Genomic DNA, 22616 nt, shown 5'->3' on the forward strand with positions numbered 1-22616 from the left:
TGCATCAGCCACATTTTGGGAGGCTTGAGAGAGAGAGAGAGAGAGAGAGAGAGAGAGAGAGAGATCCAGACTGGTCAGACCCTTATCCTCAATTCTCCAGTGACACCAGTAAGCTCTTTAGCTTCTGACATTTTATACACAGCTTTATTCCCTATCTTCCCTACACTAACAGAGTTAAAGAGATCAAGATCAAGCCTGTTCTTTCTCGGCTACACAAATCCTGGAGTACGGTCCTTATGCAACAGGGTGTCCAAGGAGCTTGAAAGATTTTTTGCAGGCAAAAAAAGCCATTTGTTTCTCCTACACACAGCCAAAGAAGAGCTAATAGCAAACATCCACCAACACACAGGGGTGTGTTGCTTTGGCAAAGGCCAAAACTCCCCAACTTTCAAAAACCTATTCTTGAAGCTACCATCTTGTTCCCTTAAAAGCTAGTCCCTCCAGAGCTCACTTCAGAATGGAATCAAGACTCCTCTGAGTTTTCCATCTCCCATTCTCCCCCTTTGCTTTAATATCACAAAGGTGGACAAACTTCCAGTCTCCAACCTGGCTCCACCCCAGCACCTGGCTCTCTTGCCTTTAAATGAGGACCAGCCGAGAATGAACTCAGCTGGAGAAAATGTGCAGAAAGGGTGGGAGCCAGGAAGCCAGGGGCAAAGCAAACCCTCCCTCCTGAGGTGATGGGCTCCACAGCTGTCCCAGGCCTCAGAACCCTATGGTGCCAGTCAGGGGGCTGGCTCTGCCTGTCGCCTCCTCTACACTCCTGGCAAGGGGTCTTTTTGTTGTTATTCCCCCTCCTTCTCTCCTGATTCCAGGCCCAGTATTTGCTTGTCTTGCAGCCAAAGATAAACTCCAGGCATTCAGAAGGCTACTCTTTAGATACCCGAATAGAGCACTGCCTAAGGGAGAGGAACAATTTGTCTTAGGTATTGCTTCCCCATTTGTTTTTTCCTTCATAGCTCATTCTGATGAGGCAACACAGTGTGCCTGGATTCATAAAAACTCACGGTTGAAAAGTAACATAAGTGCATCAAGGCTAACTCCGTTTAATCCTTGAAACCATATTCACACAATTCCAGATCTATCTTCTGGACATTATGTGACATTGACACCAAATTTACTGTCTCCCTAAAAGTGCCCGTATTTGCAGACAATGTTATTCACATTCTCTTCTTCCCCCGCCTTCACTGAAGGCAAGACATTTGAAAAGAAAAAAAGTCAAATTTATGGGTATGTACTATGGACTGGAACTCTGTCTCCATTTCTGATGTTTGTGTTCAAATCAAGAAATCCTACATCTCGGGAAGTCTTTCTTTGGCTTTTGGTATATTAAAAAAGTAAAAGGACATTGGAATTTGTTTATAGGACTAAAAACAAGATGCTAAAGGACACTGTTGTGTTTTAGAGCTGTGTTCCGTTTGGGAGAGTCCAGCAGAGGCAGTAGGAGACAAGAAGGCTAATCATTGCCTCTGGAGAGGGCAGCTGATCTAGCAAACACCACAGTTCACTCTCACTCAGTAAGGAGCCTTGTGTGTTCTGTGGCTTATTAAATGCAAAATGTGTACACTCTTTACTGACTACTAAATAGAAGAAGCAAACATCCCCTGAGGCTGACTAGGGAGAGAGACAGCAGGGACAGTGAACACAGGACACAGGCTAAAAACAAAGCATGGTGCAAAGCCAGAGGTGGTTGTTGGCCGTCCAAACCTAGGGCTCCGCACGAAGGTGACTTCCTGACAAGTCGAGCAAAGAAGGCTCAGTGGGGGCACACCAGGGGTGTACTTGGAAGTCAAACCACACTTGCGAGATAAGGAAAAGCATGATTTGTTATTGTCTGCAAATAATTGGACCTCTACTACACTGAAAATGAATGTAGAGAAGGGACAGTCTCTGCTGCCCAGGCATTCAGCATGCCAATTAGAAAACCAGGGGTAGGGGCAGCATGACGAGGTGCCGTGTAGTTTTATGAATGTTCCCCTGTCTCTGGGCAGACACTTGCGGGCCCTGGTGAGGACATAATGGATGGTGAGTGAGCTTCGCGCCCTCCTCGGCACAGGAGGTGATGCCCATGAAGCCAAGGGCCAGAAGCACATGGAGGATTCGAAAATGGACAGTTTCCTTCTGTTCTTAAACCATTCTGTGAGCAGCTGGGCACCGAGAAAATGAGCAGGTGATTTCAGATTTACGAAGCTGCATCCTGACCCCCTAGGCAGAGCCTTTGAGAACAGAAGGTGGGAGGCTGACAGAGATAGGTAGATGTGGGCATCTGAACCCAAAACAGTAGCTCTCATTACATATGGACCCTTGAACCAGCTGCTAGAAAGAGTTGCCATGGTGCCAGGAAACTGTCCCTCTCTCAGCACGGAGAAGCCAGGTAAGGATCATCATTTACTGAAGATTTCTGTTGAATAGGTTAATTCTTAAATTGAGAATGTAATTCAAATTTTCTTCTGACCATATTTGTATGCTTTGGATTTCTATAAACTTCTAGAATTTTCCTGTAGATACTACTGTCATTTACTGATAACAAATTCACTTCCACTGGTGGAAGTGTCTCCAATGTATCCCCACCATTCCCTTCCTATGGCAACGAGAACAAAGATGGGAAGAACCAAAAGTAGAGATGTGCAAAAATTCTCACACTGAGACAGGAACACCACGTTAATTTTATAACAATTCCAGTACTGGCAAAGGAGTGTGGAACATTAAACTAGGTCCGTGGCATAAGTATTAATTATTGTTCACAGATATTTGCCTGTGAGTATTATATTTCTCACCCAATGATATTAAACTTGGCCATATGATTTGCTTTCCAAAATGAAATGAAAGCAGAAACGACATATGTCATGTGTCACTTCCATGCAGAAGCTTAAGGGCCAGTACATGGTCTGCCATATTCTCTTTCCTCTCTGCTAGCTGATGGCTCCAAACAGAGCCTGCTCCTTCACCTTGGGTCCTTGGAATGAAGATAATGTGAGGCAATGCTGGAGCTGATATCCAATGGACACGTAGCACGAATGAGAAATAAACTATTGATATTATAAGCCACTGAGACTTGAAGATCTTTTGTTATGGTGGCATAACCTGCTGTAAACTAATTAATAAAAGTGCCCTTAAAGGATATACATCAACTTTGTTTTTAAATATAACACATGTAAGGGCACCTGGGTGGCTTGGTTGGTTAAGCGTCCAACCTCGGCTCAGGTCATAATCTCGCGGTTCACAAGTTCGGGCCCTGTGTCGGGCTCTGTGCTGACAGCTCAGAGCCTGGACCCTGCTTCGGATTCTGTGTCTCCCTCTCTCTCTGCCCTTATCCCGCTAATGTTCTCTTTGTCCCTCAAAAATGAATAAAAAACATTTAAAAAATTAAAAGAAATAAATATAATACATGTGTATTAACTTAAAAGATTGGTTAAGAACCAAAGCAAAATAATAGCTATTATTTCCTGAGTTGGGGATTATGACTTTTTTTCTACTTAATGCTTCTCTATAATTCCTAAACCTTTTTTTTTAATTAAAAAAATTGTAAATGTTTATTTACTTTTGAGAGAGAGCACAAGCAGGAGAGGGGCAGAGAGAGAAGGAGACACAGAATCCAAAGCAGACTACAGGCCCTGAACCGTTAGCACAGAGCCCAATGCGGGGCTCAGACTCATGAACCGTGAGATCATGACCTGAGCCAAAGTCAGACACTTAACTGACTGAGCCAATTTCTAAATCTTCTATAGTCAAACAATACTGTATTTATTACTAAGGAAAACATAAATGTTATGTTCTGTAAAAAGCAAAGTATCAAGCCACGCCCAGACTGAAAGTTCAATTGTGAATTTCAGCACTCACCATTAGTTATGAGACTTGGGTGACAAGAGTAACATCTTTAAATGTAACCCTAAGATCTGCATCACTAACTCCAGCTGGCCTCCTGTGCCCCTTCCTCCTTGCTTCCCCTCAACCCACAGTCTTGCACTTACTCCCCCAGGTCAGGACTTAACCATGGTGTCCTGAAGTCCCTGTTGGCAGTGTGGTGGTATCCAAAACTAACATTCACCGGGCACAGACGAACCTCAATCCTTCTTAGGAGTTCTGTGAACACATCCTTCTCTTGTTTCTCCATCTGGCAATCACAGTCAGAGGCACTCTTTTCTCCTGTTCCTTCACCATCAAATGCAAAAAACTCTATCTGTGGGGATGGGAGTAGAAGAAATTCCTCTTTCTTCTAGATGTATCAGGAAATTAACAGTGAATGCAAGAATTAAAACATCTTGGAATCCCTACTTGAAAAGACCAAGAATGAGGCCATGACCTGTGGTGGGTATTCTCATTCGTCCTGATTCCATTTTTAAATCCCTAAAAATCGTGCTAATTATGTTGTTAAACTCCTTCATGACTCAGAACAAGAAACACTATGTGCTATAACAAACAATCCAAAAACCTTGGTAACTTGTCCCTATAAAGGTTTACCTCTCACTGATATCATAGGCTGATGTGGGTCAAGAGGCTCTCCTGAATGGCTCTCCTTAAAGTGATGACCCCAAATCCAGATTCCTTTCATCTTGAGATAGGAACTTTTTCAACAGTGACACAACAGTTGCCATAAGGGGTGGGGGGTGGGGGGTTAGATAACGAATGATTACACAGGGACTTCATGCAATACCTAGAAGTGATACCAGTTCATATCACTTCAGCCCACATTCCATTATCCAGAAACCAATTAGATGCACTGACCAAACTGAAAAGGAAACTGGAATCTTCTCTTTACTGAAGAAAAAAAAAAAAACTGGCAAGCATATAGAGGGCCCCTCCCTCAGTTTTACCTTCTAGTCACTAAATATCCATTTCATTCTTTCTCCAACACACACAACTCACTCACTTCTCCCAAGAGGGATAATTCAAAATCTTACCCACTCACAGAGTCTGAAGTTGGAGTACTGGGTCTCTGGGAGATGTGCAGAATTCTCTATCAGATCCAAACGAGATTCCTATAGACCTGATAAGCTATGAACTAAAAGGAAAAGCTGCCTGTCCCCCCCAACCCCCGCCATACATCCCAACAGTGGGCAAACACATCAAGAACAGCCTTAATAAACCTTCTCATTTGGAAGAAGAAGAAGGAACATCTCATGTCAATCACTGAACTATAAGAATTCTGAGGTCCCGCTGAGCAAATTCTCTAAAGGACCCCCATCCCTGGGGTGGACGAAGTCCCTGGACTAGGCCAGGTTCTGCTTTCTGGAAGGAACTCCTCTGACCACTGATCTCCAGGGCCTTTGGCTCCACCCACGGGCACTCCTCCTGGTTTATTATTGTCCTTGGCCATGTCTGAGGATGGCGTTATGAAAATGAAACATTTGAAGCTGTCTCCTTCCAGCTTCTGACATCAACTTCCTTGCCACACACTTCCACCCCCTTCCACTATGCCACTTCCATTGAAGAAATCAATTTCTGAAACTACCAGGCTTCAGTCCAGAAAACAGAACTGCTTTAAACATTCTGAGTAGGAAGATGCTTAATCCAGGGAATCAGAGGACATGCAGCTATTACAGTCAAGAGAGCATAGCTCAGGAAGACCACTTTCAGGAAATCCAGAAAATACAGGATTGTTGGGAAGCCACTACCAACGGTCTCTGCTTCTACAGCACAAACATAGTTGATTCTCAGAAAGACCTGAAATGCAGTTAGTAGTCATTGCCAATTACCTCAGCTGCCTACAGCATGGAAGTGAATTATTCCTAGGAAGATTTTCTAAACTAAGCCACTAGCAAAATCCCACATCAGCTGTCTGCTCATGCTTGTAAGAGGAAAATAGCTTCTCTTTTCCTTCTGCCTTCCAAATCTCTGAGGAATGTCTCCTTGGGTAGAATCTAACCAGGAATCCTTGGCAAGGAGGTCTGAGACATGAAGCTTCTATGATTTGTCATTCTGCAGTTCAGAGAAGACTGTTTAAGAAGGGTGGTGATAATATTTAAAAAATCAAAAATAATATTTTTCACAATAAAGTTCACAGAAATTATTAAAAGCCACAGCCATTTACCATCTTCCTTTTCCTGACCATCTTAGCCTGTTCTGTATATCTTGTTTTGTATGTTCACAGCACATGTGAGCACCAAACAAATCATTCTGGGACAGTACCATGAGAAAAAAGTTTCCTTTTGGGTCTAAAATTGAGCGACTGATCCAAGAGCCTCCAATAAATCTGGCCTTTGATAAAAAAATATTGCAGAGCAGTAAAGTGGGGTCCAGGCCAGTGGGGAACGAGCCCAGTGGGGTCCAGTCCAGAGTTTGCTACTAGTACTCCACCTGAAAGAAAGTTCTATGCCTTCTCTGACCTCATTTTTTTCTGATTTTGAATAAATGGCCAGGCTAAATATTAGACTACATATGTAGTTTTCAGGCTTTCATATAGCTATGGAGTCATTCTTCAAATAAAATCTCACAAGGAGTTCCAGTAACTAAAATAGATAAGGTAGGACTTGCTGCTTTGTAGTAGGATGGAGAGCTGGAGTCCAGTATTCCCCATGGAAGCTCCAGATAACTCCTTTATTTCCATGGTGCACAGTTTAAAAACTCCTGGGATGAGATTGTCTGAAAAATATCCCATCTACTTCTAAAGTCATATGATGTAATAATTTCCCAAGCCTTGACTCTGTTGGTGGTAATGCCAAATGCTCATTAAAAAAAAAATATTTATATCCAGCAAAGCTCCAGGACTAATTTGTATTTGTACTCAAAAAAAGAGATGGTGAATAGGGGAGGGGAAGGAAAAAGAAGAAAAAAAAAGAAAAAAAAAAGGAGGTTAGAGTGGGAGAGAGCCAAAGCAGAAGAGACTCTTAAAAACTGAGAACAAACTGAGGGTTGATGGGGGGTGGGAGGGAGGAGAGGGTGGGTGATGGGTATTGAGGAGGGCACCTTTTGGGATGAGCACTGGGTGTTGTATGGAAACCAATTTGACAATAAACTTCATATATTGAAAAAAAAGAGGTGGTGATTGGAGGTCTTTAGAGTGGAAGAGGTTCAACATTTTGAAAGTATATTTGTGCCCCAAAACTCAGATCCCAAATGCTGTAAGATTTACTTAAAGATTTGATGTGGCATTCTTTACATGATACTCTGATAACTGGAATAGTGTCACAGAAGAGTGTCCAGTGTCCATAAGCACTGTAACAGAAAAATGAACAGGTACCACTTAAGGGACAACAATTTGGCTTAACCAGAGCCTACTGATGTTGTCATATGGAAACAAAACCAATATTATTTCCAAGGGGGGGAGAAAGAATTCCAGAGCATTCACCAGACCTTCTCAGCTATATTAAGAAGACCAGCTATGGTTAGGGTCCATTTTGGAGTAATTTAAACTATAGTCAATGCAAGAAAGCAGAGGGAACAAAAATGTATGATTACTAGAGTTTTCTTGACAATTCTATTTTTTTTTTTTTTGCTATTTTCCAACTGAGCTTCCATGTCTTTGTTTTTCACTGTATGACCTTATTATTTGAGGCACTCCATAATCATATTGTGAACTCTGCCACAGACAGCTCAAGTAGAAGTAAGCCCATTGCAGCAACAACTGAGAGCCCAAGACTGTCTATAATTTTTATCATTGTCTTAGTCTGTTTGAGCTGCTATAGCAAAAATACTATAGACTAGATAGATGGTTTATAGACAACAGAAATTTATTTCTCATAATTCTAGAGACCAGGAAGCCCAAGATCAAGGAGCCAGAAGATTCCATGTCTGGTGAGAGTCTGTATCCTGGTTCATAGATAGCCATCTTTTTTGCTATATCCTCATATGACAGAAGTGACAAGGGACCTCTCTGGAGTCTCTTCTGTAAGGGTGCTAATCCCATTCATGAGGGCTTCATCCTCATGACCTAATCACCTCCCAAAGCTTCACCTCCAAATACCCACACAGTAAGGATTAGGTTTCAACACAGGAATTTGGCGGGGGTGGGAGTTGGAGAGAAACACACTCGGTTTATAGCAGCCGCATCCTGAGGGCCATGAGTTTCTACTGGCCATGACATACCCCCTGAAGCTCTCAACTTAGTTAGCCCTTCCACTCTTCTGATCCCTCTCAGAGATCACCATGTGGTCACAGATCTGCAAAGCACTGGGAGTAGTGTGGGTGTTTTGTTTAATCACAATTCTAAATGGGATCTTCTACTTATTCAAAGACCAGCTCAAACTCCACATCTTGTTTGAGTCTGCTCACCATCAAAACCATGATGCCTTCTCCTCTTTCCTTACTGTCTCTGTGACTTCATTAGGACTTGTTAAGGGTTGCTAGTGCTAACTCTCTCTAGGTGTGTATCCTTTCCTCTCGGCAGAACAAAATAGAAAGCTCATAGACTTTGGTATCATAGCTTATCAGGGTTTGAATCTAAGCTCTGCCACTTACTACCTGATGATCCTCATGGCACCATGAACCTCAGTTTTCTCATGTGTAAAAGGAATATGATGATACCTCCCAGTGCAGTTGCAGAATGCTCACTATAATGCTTAGCATGTAGCAGCTACTCAATAAATACTAGTTACCTTCCTCTCCTTCCTCCTTTCCCTGACAGATTCCATGTATTTGTATCTAGGGCATTTTTTTACCCTGTAAAGTTGTTAATTCTTTGCTGCTGCTGCTGCTGCTGCTGCTGCTGCTGCTGCTGATTCTGATAACAGTATATCTGAACCAGAGAGGAGGAGGGCTTGTGCAAATAAAAGATAAATATACTGCTCTTTATCTTTTTCCTCCTCCTTTAAGATCTTCGTATTAGAAGATCCTATGGGCCTCCTCTGATAGGACTCCTGATTTAATAATCACAAAAGATGTTGCAGAAGTCATCTGTTATCCAAAGCCTCTGTCTGACTTGGCCTACACTTAAGGTGAATTGGTTACTTGACCATTATCAGTGAATTTAAGTATAGATAAACCACAAGTGACTGGTACAGGGCTTTAGTTATTGATTGTTTATTTACAATCGTTACCTCAAATTTCTAAGTCTCTGCCCTATTTCTATTATGTTGGTGAAATATGATGAGTTTTTTTTAAGCTGATGAAGTAACACCTTAACGAAATAAGAGCATGAGTCAGAATTCCCGTCAACTCAAACTCATTTTCCTCTGGGGAAAGAACCACCAGTCATCCAGTACCCCAGTGACCCATGGATGTCTAAAGTGTCTCTGAGCAAAGTATTTTGATTATCAAATAAGGCTGGACAAAGTCATTTTTGTCCATGGGCTTCCTCTGTTGCATTCCTGATTGAACAATCATAGAAGTCACATAGTTCCCAAGGCCTCTCAGACTCCATCTACACTTACTCTTTGGACTCTCGGTATTCCTGTTTAATTTAGCTTTACAGAGTTGGTTGTTCGGTTGGTTTTTGGTTACTCCAGAAGAGATAACACATTGTAGACATTGGTGTCCAGTGGAATGCAATTTGGGAAAACCTCATCTGACCCAAACCCCTCATTTGAGAGCTAAGGTCATTGAGACCCAGAGATGTTGTCTATCTGATGAAAGAAAACCAGAGTCCAGATCTTTGGTGCTCCTCCTCATCTCCCACAGTCTCCTTATGGCTCGATGTAGATCTTGTCAGAATCTGCTCCTTTCATTTGTTATTTTTGTTGTATTATTCTCTGTATGTGTGCATGCATGCACACACCAGAAAACGAAAGAACATCCACTTGAAAAATGTTAGCTCTCTCATCCTTAACTGGACAATATGTTATGCATTCATTCCACAGAACCAGAAACAGCCAATAAAGTGAGGGGTGCTGTAACGGCAGTTTGATCAGAGGACAGACTGCCTGACTCCGCTCAGGAGCTGGGTTGTGATGAATCACTCATTCATTATTCATTTATTCCACATCAGTTTCCTGAATGCCTGCTGTGCCAGAAACCATGCTAGCTTCTGTGGCTACAAAAATCCAGTAAGACTCAACCACTGCCTTCAAGCTGCTTACATTCTAGCCTGAGAAACAGGTCTGGAACAGATGAATGTAAGGAAGTGATAAGAGCTTCTGTGAGAGAAGCTAATTTCTACCTGAGACAGAGAAAATCAGGGAAGGTTGTTTCAAGCAACAACATTGTGAGCACCTGGAGTCACATATTGACTGTTTCCTAAAGCTTTTGGAGATCTTGTCTTAAAAGCTGGACGTGTGTACAGAGTCAATTGTTCAAAATTAATCAGAGCAGCAGCACACGGAACACAAAACAGGGACCAAGGAAGAAGCCAATTCTCTGCTTTAGCATGAATCATGTGATACACTCCCCCTCCCCCACGGCCGGCAACAGCAGCTTGCCTTGCTAATTGTGTTTTCTTAAAGCAAATGCTAACACTGGTTTATATCCCTTGAGCACACACCAGCTGGACAGTAGGAGGAAGCCGGTTCAGCACTAAAAATTGACCGCAGATAATTTATAGGGCCGACAAGCCACAGGCAGATAAGAGTGGAAATACATCCTTATGGATAGCCAGCAAGGTATGGTCCCCGCCCACCCTGTAGCGCCATCTCCTGTCTCTGCTGAGGTTGTAGTCTCTTTACAAGTCTCCATAACCCTTTGTATGAATAGATCAGTAGGAGCATAAACAAGGTCACGTGACATGTAGAGGACGTTAAAGAGACCTACGTGAATTTAGACGGCTCAGAATGCGGTTGTTAGATCATTTTCAAGTGAATAAAACCTGAGACTTGATTTTCGCTTTGCAAATCATCTCGCCAGCAACTGTCCACTGTAAGTACTCTCCAAAGCCCATAAAGGCAATGGGCCTATAAAGGATGTTTCATGGAATAACTGAATCCAATTAAACTGCTGTTTACTTTTGCCATAGAAGCTCTGACAAATAAAATGGAAGATGCTATTGCCATTTTCATCGACTAAAACAAATCTTTACAGGGGAGAAAAAGAAGAGAGAGAAACTAAAATGTCAGTTGCTGACACTGTCATTCCCTGCCAGTCAGTAAATAAACATAACATCTATTAGTTGCCATGGAAACGTTCCGCCTGATTCCGAGCATCAAAGCTCAACAATAAAGAAACCCTGATATTTGTGGCTGGGCACAAACAACTCTTTTGGCATTTCTCATGAGCTCACCAGCACAAGAACTAACATTTTCCCTGTTTGTTTTCTTTCTCAGGCATGAATGCATTTGCTTTGGAAAAAGAGACGTGTATCTTAGAAACCTATCAAAAATATGTGAATACAGCTACCTCACCAATCTCAGCTTTCCCCACTCTTGCCTCCCACCTCTCTTTTAACCTTTGCCTGAGAAGAATTTAAATGGCATATTTAGTCACTACATGTTGTGCTTCCTGTACCCGAGGCTGCATAAAAGGGATTGATTTAAATCACTTACAGTAACCGTGTGGAGGAGGAGGGTCCCGTTTTCTGCACCAAATGCTCTTGGATCCATAATAAGCAGCCAGAATTACAGACAACAAATGAATGTGCTTGTATTTGTCTCTTCTTGGGTGAAGAATTATTCTTTAGCAAAAAAAACTTATTACATACTTCCAGCATCTAACAAAAAAAAGCAGCTCAGATGTGTGAGCAGAGATAAAGGATGCTTACCTTAACCTTCCATCTCCCAGGTAACCAGTCTCAGAAATATTGGCTTAAAAAGTCAGAGAATGTTCCTATTAGAATTTTTTTTTAATCATGGGATTTATAACACCTCACAAAACAGGAATGGACCAAGTCTAAAGGTTACAGCTGAGAGTCACTAAAGCTTTAGGAGCAACCACTGGTAATAATAATCAGCTGGAATCAGAACACAGCTCACCCTTCAGCACTTCGCTCAAATGCTTACCATTCCTAAAGCTGTAGAGCATTTGACAAGCGAGGCATAAATCAGGGGGGATTTAAATTCCTGATTTTCTGGCATTTTTCAAGCTATAAATCCCACACGTTCCTAGAACCACATCATCCCATAATCAGAGCTGAGGGCTGCATTGGGGTTCTGATTGCTGCTCAAGTCACACTGGAATAGGAGATTCCCGCTTCCCTCCAAGCCTTCAAACAATTCTTGTTGAAGGACTGTTAAAGATTTTTTTTCAAGCCTTCTGAAGTGAGGCCAAGAGGGGATTACATTTATCCCAATACTCTACCAGGTCTTTCTCATCCTTGGATATAGCCACCTCTGGATTTTTCTAGAAGATCCCACTAATCCTAATGTCTGCATACTCCAAATGGTTTGAATAGTTAGAAGGAAACAATTGAAAACGGTCTATAAACAAATGAAGTCGATTCATAGTTTCTCAAAGTAGGTTCAAGGACTGCTTGCATCGGAAATTCAGAATCACTGGTGATGTTGAGATTCAGATCCTCCAGCATAACTGACACATACCGAATGGGAGCTCCCAGAAGAGAGAGGACTTAATCAACTTAGCAAATGTCACCAGCTGATCCTTTTTGTTTGGAAAGCCACACATTAAACCTTAATCTCGAAAAGCGGAGCCCAGAAATCTGCATTTTTGACCACAGGGCCAGGCACAAGTGTGGACCCATGAATGCTTGCTACGTTAAAATGAATGCATCTATTATCTATTATACTAATTTCCTTAGAGAAAAAGTCACTTTAATTTTCCATTTCTTTGTTTTCACTGTTCTTCAGATAAGCTCTTCCCTCCCACGGCTGTGTTCTCTCTCCCTTCCTCGGAACCTTTGCAGCAGGGTCTCCCCTCACCTAGGCGGCAGTTGATGTCCCAGCAGGAGCACAGGGATGGTACCCAGAAGGCCTCTGTAGCCTTGATGAAGTCCTTCTACTGCTCTGAACACCAGTTTCCTCATAACTTGAGCTTCTCAAACTCCAATTTGTACCATCTCGTGGTTTAACTTCTCTAACACTGGCTAGTAAAGAAGGAAGTGGAAGACAGAGAAAAGGAAAAGTGAGAAGTCTGTATAGTATTCTTGTCTAGTTAACACTCTTTTCCTGTAGTTGGAGAAAATGAAACGAGAAGGACTTCCAACTGTAGAACTTTCTAGTGTCTTTTCTCCCTTAAGCTCAAAGTTTCCTACTCTTTAATTTTTTTTAATGTGTATTTATTTTTGAGAGACAGAGAGACACAGAGCGCAAGTGAGGCAGGGGCAGAGAGAGAAGGAGACACAAAATCTGAAGCAGGCTCCAGGCTCTGAGCTGTCAGCACAGAGCCCAACGTGGGGCTTGAACTCACAAGCTGTGAGATCATGACCTGAGCTGAAGTTGATCACTTAACTGCCTGAGCTGCCCCAGTTTCCTACTCTTTAAAACATGAGAGTTTTTACCATGAAAACCCCCGAGTGGGCTCACTATGGGCAGTGTGATTCCAGAAGAGCCTGTGGTGTGATAAAGGTAAGAACAGGAGGCAGTCCCAAGTGTATGAAGAGTAATTGAACTGTTGATGGACTGACTTTTATGCTTCTTTTCTCTTGAATGGACTAGCCCAAATATATTTGTATGGTGTTTTGCCTTTTTGTCCATTTTAAAGACACTACAGAAAGGAGGCAATCAAAAGGCTTAACATCACATTTGTTCTCACTCAATAGTTCTAAATCTATAAAGATTAGCAACAGGAGAAATAGAGAGTTGGGAGGGAGTACGCATTACTGGAGCAAAGGAGAGGAATAAAATAGTTGGCATATGTAGTAGGTGTGTTGGGTTATGTAATGGCAAGGTTAGCTCAGCGGTATCCATCTCATAATCATCCCAACTCCGCCTTAAGCTCTGCTTGCCTTGGAGCTGCCTTTTGATGCCTCTAACATGCAAGCCTCTAGAGACTCTGCAAGACTCCTCTCTGGCCTGCCAAGGTGTGGGGATGCTCTGTTTCCTCTCAGTGCTAGGAAGGCAGTGTTTGACTTTTCCAAAGGGAGTTTTCCTAGCAAACTAAGGAAAAACAGAGCCAATTTGCCATAAACACAAAGAAGCATGAGAAATCCATAGTTCAGTATAGGCTCAGCTGACTTAACTCACTTCCAACCAAATTTGGCTTTGCTGGCACAGATTCTGGAGAACCAGCCCCAGAGTCTTCTCCTTACCCTCTTCTGGCTAAACAAACATGCTCCGTCTCTCAGCCAGAAGTCAAGTTGGGTTTGTCCCACTTTTAGGCCTGGCAGGAATCCTAATGCTTTCCTAAACATCATTCCCCATACGTTCTTGGAGGGAGATGTGAATGGAAGAGGGCTTTTGAGACAAGAGGTCAAGGTCTAAGTTCCCTATGGTCAGTGACAAGCTGTGCGATCTTGTGCAAACTATTTACCATCTCTCAGTCTCAATTTCCTCCTGTCAAAATGAAGAAACAGTGCTGGCTTCATGAATTGCCAACAAGATAAGAAGAAATGCAAACACCTAGGACATCCTTTTCCCCTAAATCATAAGGTACAAGTCCCCAGATCCACCTATCCTCCTGGTTCCTGTGCTCTATTTTCTCCCTTCTGGGGATCCTGCCCTGATCCACGACTTGAGCACGGAGGAAGTATTCAGGATGAATGGAAGAGAGAACAAAGCAGAGTCAGGGTGCCTTGCTAAAAGAAGTAAGTCCAAATCAGAGGAAATGAGGACCCAAACTAAAGAATAACATCAAAAATAGAGGGTGAATATGGAAAATGTAATGAAGGCAGGATCTCATTGGAAGTGCATGCTGAAAGCACAAGAGAAGATCAGCCATGGCAGGGAGGGAAGAACACTGCACTTGGAGCCAAGAGACCTGGATTCAAGGTCTTTGTTCTACCACTTACCAATTTCATAAACTCTGAGAAGCCCCTCACTTGTAATTCTCATTTTTGTCTTTTGCAAAAACAAACAAACAAGCAAACTGGAAATAGCTACAAATTAAGCGAGAAGCTGCATAAAATGCCTGAAATATGATAGAATGGACCATTATTCCATAATGGTCACTTTAAATCTTACTCTGACCTTGAAGTCACTTATCTTTCTTGTGCCTCAGTTTATTCATGTGTAAAGGTTGGACCTAAGTGAACCCTGAAGGCCTTTCCAGCTCTAACATGTTTGTATCTATGAGGAAGTGGTGAATTTGGTTTGTGCATGTCAAATGCAACAATGAATTGTCCTGTGTGGCTTTCACATGTTTCCCTACAGAGCCAAGTAGGATATCGGTTCTCAAAGCATGGTCTGGGGACCTCTGGAGAGCCCTTAGACCATCTCAGGCATGATCATGGTCTAAATTGTTTTCACAGTGATACCATCATATTATTTGCAGTTTTTACTGAGTTGACACTTACAGTGATAAGACAAAAAGGAACTGTGGATAAAAATGTTGGTGCCTTGCACAAATCAAGGTAATGGCACTAAGCTGTATTGCACTAGTGATCAGTGCATTCTTCACTACCATGCACTTGTAGTTAAACTAACAAACAAAAACAACAAAACCCTCCATTTTCATTTTCAAATGTCCTTGGTGAAATAATAAAATTTATTAACTCTAATTTATTAACTTCATTAACTCTCAACTCTTGAGTACACACTTTATACTATTTTGTCTGACAAAATGCTACAGATCAAAATATAATTTGTTTGAGTTGCAAGCTGAACTAGCCATGTTTTTCATGGAATACCATTTTTACTTGAGAAAACAACAGGAAGACAAACTAGGATTATTTAGATAGGTATCCTGCAGACCATTTTCTCAAAAACCAATACTTTCTTGCTTATTTCCAAGAAGACAAAAAAGTACATGTTACAGAAAATAACTTTTAAACATTCAAGAAAGAATTAGAATTGTGGGAAATTCGTACCCGCCACCATGAGCTTGATACCTTTTCAGCACTTGATCTGCTAAGATTGGTGGCAATATTAATGAATGTGATTTATTCATTTTGTATGATGAAATGTGTCACCACTTGGAAGATCTGTATAACCTAGTGAGCTAATACTTCACAAATGACCAATGTACAATGTTACAAAATCATGCTTGGTTAAAAAAAAAGAAAAAAAAAGATCGATTCAAAGTACAAGATAGACCAACGGAATTTAATGGAACAGAGTACAAAATATTCATTGATTTGATTTCAGATCCCACTTTGAATAGCCTTTAAGAAACTATCACTATCTTTCTTATCAAAGAAAATTATCCACAATACCTGAAAAGTCTACTATAGCACTTCTACAATAAATCCAAATACATATCAGTTTAAGTCTGGATTTTCTTCAAAAACTTCAAGCAATGGGGCGCCTAGGTGGCTCTGTTGGTTGAGCAACCGACTTCGGCTCAGGTCATGATCTCACAGTTTGTGAGTTCGAGCCCCGCGTTGGGCTCTATGCTGACAGCTCAGAGCCTGGAACCTGCTTCAGATTCTGTGTTTCCCTCTCTCTCTGCCCCTCCCCCACTCATGCTCTGTCTCTCTCTGTCTCAGAAATAAATAAACATAAAAAAATTAAAAAAAAAACCTTCAAGCAAAATACCATATTGCAATAGATTGGATACATAAGCAGATAAAGGAATATAGTTGTGTTTGATTAAGCTAGGTGTCACAGAGATTTGCAAAACTGTCAAATATGCTACTCTTGTCACCAAATTCTCTTTTGTTTGGGGAGATGTAATTACTTCTAATAAAATGTTATTTATGGGGCGCCTGGGTGGCGCAGTCGGTTAAGCGTCCGACTTCAGCCAGGTCACGATCTCGCGGTCCGTGAGTTCGAGCCCTGCGTCGGGCTCTGGGCTGATGGCTCAGAGCCTGGAGCCTGTTTCCGATTCTGTGTCTCCCTCTCTCTCTGCCCCTCCCCCGTTCATGCTCTGTCTCTCTCTGTCCCAAAAATAAATAAACGTTGAAAAAAAATTAAAAAAAAATGTTATTTATGTTAACATGTATTATTGCTATTTTAAAATAAATCATAATTATTGTTAAAATTTTGTTTTAATTTCTAATACAGTAAATATCAATAGCTATAACCCATATGAGCAAATGCTCCTGAGGTCTCAAAGAGCTTCTGAGACCAAAAAGTTTGCAAACCACTGACATAGGATAACATTCAATTATGTAAGCCTAGAATTTGACTCTATTTTATATATAAATGCCAAGTACTTCTGTATCTCCTAAAGTATACCAACTTCCTGGAATGCAACTAGCAAGCGAATCAGTGGCGGATTGTATGTTTCTTGGTTTAAAACTTGACCAAGATCTTCCGACCATTTCATAAAGTCACACCACCAAGGGCAACACGAGTCATGATATTACAGTTGCTGACACAGTACACCTGTATTTTCTGGCTTTGTAGTTGTGTCATCCCTGTGATTGTTTGGTAAGGCACAACTTAAGACACTTCATTTTGTCTTCCGATATAGTTGTGCCCAAGGATTTGCATACTGAAATGCATACTGTATTATTAATTTTCCTTATATTTTATAATACAGTTAAGACATTTTTAAATCATGTATGTAGATAATTTACATTGTTTATGAATTTCATAATAGTAAAAAGGACATTAGAAAATATTTGTTATGAAAGGGGCATTGGGTCTGGTATGTTGAGAATCACTGCTCAGAGGCTGGTATGAGAGATTTGAGGATTATCTTCATAGAGTGGATAGATGAAGCCACAGGGAGAAGTCATCTTGTGGTATGTCTCATTCAGAGTTCCATGCCTTTAAAAGTGATGGAAGGGGGCGCCTGGGTGGCTCAGTCGGCTGAGCGTCCGACTTCAGCTCGGGTCATGATCTCACAGTCTGTGAGTTTGAGCCCCGCGTTGGGCTCTGTGCTGACAGCTCAGAGCCCAGAGCCTGTTTCAGATCCTGTGTCTCCTCTCTCTCTGACCCTCCCCCGTTCATGCTCTGTCTCTCTCAGTCTCAAAAATAAATAAACGTTAAAAGAAATTAAAAAAGAAAAGAAGAAAAAAAAGTGATGGAAGAATTAACCACTGGGTAGAAGATGTCCCCAAACAATGCTGTTTATGAAAGTTTGTCCAAAGTTCCCCAGCAATGTGCTACATCATTGTTAATCTCTGACTCTAATCTCCCATTTGCCCGCCAACTCCTGTACCTATGCTTTTTCTCCTTGGACTTGTTTCCTTGCTTGAATCAACAGATATCACATCCCACTTCCAAACCCACTCTACTAGCCACACTTTCCTGGACACTTGACCCCAGCCCACCCTGGTTTGGAGCTCTACTATAGCTGGACTTTAGCTCTAGAAAACGACCTTGACACCTGACCACAGAAAAAACTGGAGATCAAAGAGGGCAAGTATAAAAAGCAGAAATATGAAAACAATGAAATTCTTTGAGAAGACAAGAGGTTAAGCTCTTGCTACACAGCACCTTCCAGTCCCAGTTAAGTCTGTTTCTCTTTCCCATGAGTTCTGAAATTCATTCAATTTCACATTTTTATAAAATGGCAAAATGTCTCAGCCTCTTAGCCCATGATTAAAATCCAGTTGTTTATTTATAGGGCCATTTGTTGCTGAAACCTCTCCTTAAAAAAAAATAATAATTGCTTCTCAAGATGGTTTTCCTCTATCTGCCAGAAGATGTCATTTTGGGATGAGGCCATTCAAACTTACTCAAATCTGAGCGATAACTCAGCTAAAATGAGGTCAATGTAAATGACTACCCACAACGGGGGAAAAACCTGTTAAATTAAATCCAGAGTAAGTACCAACATATCATGTAGTGAAAGTTACATGTGTCAAATGAAGGAGTGTTATGAGGATTAATGAGTCCGTTATTAAAAAACGCTTTGGGATTCTTGGATGAATGGCATTATTGAAAGTGGGGGTAGGGCTGGCATTTACAGATTGCAGCTATATCAAGACCTTGTACCTGACTCTGGGGAAACATGGAGAAAGCAATGGAAGAACTTAAAACAGATTTTTTTTTTTTTACTGATTGTTGTATTTTATATTACACTTAGCAATCCAAATACTTCATTTAGCAAAATATATGGGTAGATCCAAGTGTCTACTTTGCAAAGTTCTACGAAAAGTAATGTAAGCTCATCTGAGAATCTCAACATTGTGTTGTAGTTTATGAAAGAAACATTGGAGCAACAGCAAGAACCAATTCAGAACGAATTTATCCTTACCCCCCAGCCCCGCCACCCCACCCCCACCCCGCTGGTGGTGTGTGTAATAGGCAAATCCCAAAGATGGAGAATGTTAAGGAATTCTCTGTTGGGGAAGTACAGACTAAGCCAGAGGCAATGATAGGATTACAGGCTGTTTCCCCACAATGTTTGATGTTGTCATGGATAGTGGAAAATGCAGTCAATCTCCTGGTTGTTTCTAAATGCCTGCAAGTCTCAGCGAGGCTTCCAGATGACTGATTTTGTTTTTTCTTTTTCACCTGGAAGTTTTCACTTTGTAAAATGTGAGACTGAGATCTCATCCTTTGAAATCTGTATAAAATTGTCTCATCTCAAGTCTCCTATCACCGTTTTTACAGGGTCTGCCACCCTAAATAGCTCTCTGTGACTTCCCAGGGGCTGAGTCTTCGTGGTCTCCTTTGGCTGTGAGCTCCTGTAGTATCTCGATCCTCCCTCAATCTTCTGCTGCTATTTACCTCCCATCCTCACCAATCTAGCCATGGAGTCTAGGTCTTTTCCTGGACTTCTACAAAGCCTGCTGACCTAAAGCATTCGATGGGTACCAGCACATTTTACTGGGCAGTTGGGCAAACAAATGGCATTTAACTGACAGAAACAAGGACAATTTGAAATTACATTAATAGATACTCCTGTCACCAGAGTTCTCCAGTCACCCTAGCACCAAGAATTGCCCATTGGCCACTTTTCTCCTTAAGTTTCAGTCTCCTGCAATGCCACTTGGCTCCAGGGTCTGTCTCTGCCCTCCTCTGCCTCCCTTCTCCTCTTCTCTTTCCTACTTCCAAAGTCCTATTCATTTTCTATACAGAGCTGTTCAGCTACTTCTTTGTGATCTCCTTCTAATCCAGGCCCTCAAAGCATCATCTTCCATCCTTGATGCAAGTTATCAAGGTGTTTTCCTGATTAAAACCATCTCTTCCAGAAAGGAATGAAAATAATTCTTTTCCCAAAAAAGATTCTGTTGCGTCACATGCAGAAGCCTTGACCACACTGCAACCACTTAGGGCCTTTGGAGGGAGTCCCAGGCACCAGGTACTTTTCTTTCCTTGCCACTTCCTGGTGAAGCACTTCTACCAGCCAGTGCCTGTCTAGCCCCCCTTCCCAGAGGCAAGCCCAGGTAACAGTTTCTTCTGCATCCTCCCAAAGATTTTCTGTGCATTTACAAACATAGATATTTGTTTATTTTTTTCCTTAGCTTGTTCCCACTCTGTATATTCTTCTGCTCTTAATTTTCTTAATGTTTATTTATTTTTGAGAGAGAGACAGAGACAGAGACAGAGCACGAGTGAGGGAGGGGCACAGAGAGAGGGAGAGACAGAATTTGAAGCAGGCTCCAGGCTCTGAGCTGTCAGCACAGAGCTTGATGTGGGGCTTGAACCCACAAACTATGAGATCATGACCTGAGCTGAAGTCAGACGTTTAACTGACCAAGCCACCCAGGTGCCCCTCTTTATTTTTTCATTTACCAATGTATCTTGTAGATCATTCCTCATTAGTAGATAGAGACTCTCATTATTTCTATTGGCTGCATTGTTTTATATTATATGTATCTACCATAATTTAGTCAACCATTGATGGACATTTAAGTGGTTTCAGTATCTTCCTAGTATGAACATTCTTGCAATGAATTCCCTTGTGGATATGGTATTTTAACCACGTGCAATATATTTATAGGATAAATACTTTGAAATGAAACTCTTAGGCTAAATTGTATGTGTGTATTTTAACTTTATTAGATACTGTCCATTGCCCTCCATAGATTCACTAATTTGCCCTCCAGCAATGTGTTGAAGACACACAAATTTATCTGCACTTTAAAAGATGGGTAAGAGTTTGAACGACATATAAAAGGGTGAGCAGAATTCTGCTAAAGAGAAGTGGCTTACTCCTGGTCCATAAGCACCTTGAAAGCAACTATGCTGTTTATCATCATATCTTCCAGCCCCTAGCACAATGTCTGGTGTGTGTAAATATGCATGTAATTGTTGATAAGTGAATGGTACCATAACAGTTTAGAGGTGGGATCTAAACTTAGGCTGTCTGAGGGGGAGAGAGTAGTTCAAATGACCTAAGGTGCATGTATGACAGGGGAGAGGTGGCCAAAAAAAAGTTGAAAATGTGAATTGTTTCTTTTTTGTCATCACCCAGGAAACAATTTTTCCTCTAGCCATTGTTATAGTCAGGATGAAAAGAGAAAATATGGTAAAATCTACCTTGGATATTATAAACTTCCATGAGAAAAAATATTGATCATATCATCCTAGAAAGAACATTGACTCTGCTATTTTTCCAAGCAGCAATCATTAGTTTTGTCAATATGTAGCCATTGGATCAGGATGTTTTAAGTCCAGACTAATGGTCTTGGCTGCCCTTAAGGTCAGGCCAATTGTTGGGGCTGCCTCACTGGCCAGCAATCCATCCTGATCTCAGCATTTGGAGATATGATACAGATGAGTTTTTCTGTGATCAGCCACTCCAAATGTGTGGAGCCAACCCAACACTATAATGGGAATGGAATTCATGAATTCAGTTATTGGTTTAACAATATTTATTAGAAGGTAGGTAAGCTGATGATATACAGATTATGGAAAGGTTTTATGCACACACATGCATACACACACAGAGAAAGTTATACATATAATTCATTAAATGCTATCATCTGCCAAGCAGTGTCCTTAACAGCATTGCTAAGTTTCACAACTATAGCTTAAAGTATGCTCGACCCATTTTACAGACAAGGAAACTGACTTCTAAATCAGTGAATTGACTCTCTTGTGATCACTCAACTAATAAAATGAAGAAGTGAGAATTCATACCTAAGTATATGAGCCTCTAAACTCATATTTCTACTATACGGTTAGACTTGAATTGCAAGCATAAACTAATGCCATGGGCCATTCACCATTCTTGCCACTATCACACATTTCTTTCTTCAGAGGCTGTCTCACTGAGTCAGTGACATGGCAGCATTTATAACACACAGTTAAACCTCATTCTCACTCACATGCAGGCCAACTCCTCTGAGTCACCAGTGTTATATCCTTTCTGCAGAAAGAATGGAGTAGGTTTCAGATCTAGTAATGGTACAATTGTAGTGCACGACTTTCTTTCCAGAACACGTCTGATCACCCTGGACATTGGGGGTATTTCAGCATTTATACTCTACATTTATCACAATATGTTGCCTGCAATGTTTTTTTTTTCTCTCTCTCCCTCTCTTCTTTTTTTCCAGTACCTGGCTCATTAAAGAGACCACGAGTCATTTTAAAACCAAATTGAGTTTAAATACATTTCCTTGACACATCTGTTTTGTTAAATGTATCCCACGAAACCAACATTAAAAGCCAATGCCATTAAGAGGGCATAAGGTAAGCTCATTTAGTTGACCAAATTGTATAACACAATGAATTAATATGGTAATACGCCTTTGGAGACCAGCAGCAGATAATGGAGGTGAACAGAGGAGCTCCAGCCTGGTTTTGGAAAAGCAAAAGCAATTCATCATTATGCTGTAACAATATAGGAGAACATTTCTCATTTCCCACTCGCCTGCCCCCATCTGAAAACCTTTTGGTTGTACTTTTTGAACACCAACT

This window comes from Puma concolor, chromosome A2 (genome assembly GCF_028749965.1).
Source record: "Puma concolor isolate L17-30 chromosome A2, mPumCon1.1.hap2, whole genome shotgun sequence".
NCBI lineage: Eukaryota > Metazoa > Chordata > Mammalia > Carnivora > Felidae > Puma > Puma concolor.